Source organism: Neodiprion pinetum, unplaced genomic scaffold (genome assembly GCF_021155775.2).
Source record: "Neodiprion pinetum isolate iyNeoPine1 unplaced genomic scaffold, iyNeoPine1.2 ptg000106l, whole genome shotgun sequence".
NCBI lineage: Eukaryota > Metazoa > Arthropoda > Insecta > Hymenoptera > Diprionidae > Neodiprion > Neodiprion pinetum.
In genome coordinates this window covers 62,501-65,000 of record NW_027184497.1, presented here as the reverse complement: position 1 = coordinate 65,000, position 2,500 = coordinate 62,501, and positions in this window count along the sequence as shown.

Genomic DNA, 2,500 nt, shown 5'->3' with positions numbered 1-2,500 from the left:
TCTCGTAGCCCGGTCGGCCGCGCGTCTACTGTAAGTTTCGGGACTGCACGCAGGCAGCCCCGGATCCGTGTGCCGCCACCTTCGACACTCGGCTTATAAGCGTTCGAACGATCTCCCGTACCCGTCGGCTAGATTGAAAGCGTCTGGGATACGTTGTTATAACATCTCTGGTCTTTGAGTGTACGCTCGGAAAGAAGCGAGTTGACGCGTGCGTTGGAGCGTTCGGCCTTCCGTGTTTCACGGAGAGCCGAACTTCTTGGTACCGCGTCAAGGGCCATTCGGTCTGAGACACCGACCCGCGGTAATGCAGTGACGATAGATGAAACAACGCGAGTCGCGTAGTTTCTTTGGTACGAGGCACGGAACGGTCCGCGAACGCCCGCTCCTGGTCTACGCCGAAGTACGTATCGTGCTCGAGCACGTACCGGTACGGCGTAGCAGGCGGACGACGGGAGACCGGCCCGACCGACTCGCTCCTCTTACTAGTAGGAGCCTGGCCGCTAGGACGTCGGCGCCGGTACGGTGGTAGCACGGTCGGCTTACGGGGCGAAACCTCCGCGGGCTATCGAAAAAATTTCGAACTCCGGGAACTTTGTCGAAATTAACCGAGGCTCATATGACGATGTTCCGACAGGCTCCCGGCCCGGATCGACTCCGGGACGCCGCGCATCGCCTTTCGGTCGACTCGGACCGAAATTTTTACAAGTCCCGTCGGCCCGGATCGAATCCGGGACGCCGCGCATCGCCTTTCTGTCGACTCGGACCGAAAGTTTCGCAAGTCGACGTCGGCCCGGATCGACTCCGGGACGCCGCGCGTCGCCTTTCGCTCGACTCGGACCGGAATTTTCACAAGTCCCGTCTGTCCGGATCGACTCCGGGACGCCGCGCGTCGCCTTTCGCTCGACTCGTACCGCAGCTTCGACGAGTCCCGTCGGCCCGTATCGACTCCGGCACGCCGCGCATCGCCTTTCTGTCGACTCGGACCGTAATTTTTACAAGTCCCGTCGGCCCGGATCGAATCCGGGACGCCGCGCATCGCCTTTCTGTCGACTCGGACCGAAAGTTTCGCAAGTCGACGTCGGCCCGGATCGACTCCGGGACGCCGCGCGTCGCCTTTCGCTCGACTCGGACCGGAATTTTCACAAGTCCCGTCGGCCCGGATCGAATCCGGGACGCCGCGCATCGCCTTTCTGTCGACTCGGACCGAAAGTTTCACAAGTCGACGTCGGCCCGGATCGACTCCGGGACGCCGCGCGTCGCCTTTCGCTCGACTCGGACCGAAATTTTCACAAGTCCCGTCTGTCCGGATCGACTCCGGGACGCCGCGCGTCGCCTTTCGCTCGACTCGTACCGCAGCTTCAACGAGTCCCGTCGGCCCGTATCGACTCCGGGACGCCGCGCATCGCCTCTCGGTCGACTCGGACCGAAAGTTTTACAAGTCCCGTCTGTCCGGATCGACTCCGGGACGCCGCGCATCGCCTTTCTGTCGACTCGGACCGAAACTTCGTCGAGTCCCGTCGGCCCGTATCGACTCCGGCACGCCGCGCATCGCCTTTCGCTCGACTCGTACCGCAGCTTCGACGAGTCCCGTCGGCCCGTATCGACTCCGGGACGCCGCGCATCGCCTCTCGGTCGACTCGGACCGAAAGTTTTACAAGTCCCGTCTGTCCGGAACGACTCCGGGACGCCGCGCGTCGCCTTTCGCTCGACTCGTACCGCAGCTTCGACGAGTCCCGTCGGCCCGTATCGACTCCGGGACGCCGCGCATCGCCTCTCGGTCGACTCGGACCCAAAGTTTTACAAGTCCCGTCTGTCCGGATCGACTCTGGTACGCCGCGCGTCGCCTTTCGCTCGACCCGGACCGAAATTTTCACAAGTCCGGTCGGCCTGTATCGACTCCGGGACGCCGCGCATCGCCTCTCGGTCGACTCGGACCGAAATTTTCACAAGTCCCGTCGGCCCGGATCGACTCCGGTACGCCGCGCGTCGCCTTTCGCTCGACTCGGACCGAAATTTTCACAAATCCGGTCGGCCCGGATCGACTCCGGTACGCCGCGCGTCGCCTTTCGGTCGACTCGGACCGAAATTTTTACAAGTCCCGTCTGTCCGGATCGACTCCGGGACGCCGCGCGTCGCCTTTCGCTCGACTCGTACCGCAGCTTCGACGAGTCCCGTCGGCCCGTATCGACTCCGGCACGCCGCGCATCGCCTTTCTGTCGACTCGGACCGTAATTTTTACAAGTCCCGTCGGCCCGGATCGAATCCGGGACGCCGCGCATCGCCTTTCTGTCGACTCGGACCGAAAGTTTCGCAAGTCGACGTCGGCCCGGATCGACTCCGGGACGCCGCGCGTCGCCTTTCGCTCGACTCGGACCGGAATTTTCACAAGTCCCGTCGGCCCGGATCGAATCCGGGACGCCGCGCATCGCCTTTCTGTCGACTCGGACCGAAAGTTTCACAAGTCGACGTCGGCCCGGATCGACTCCGGGACGCCGCGCGT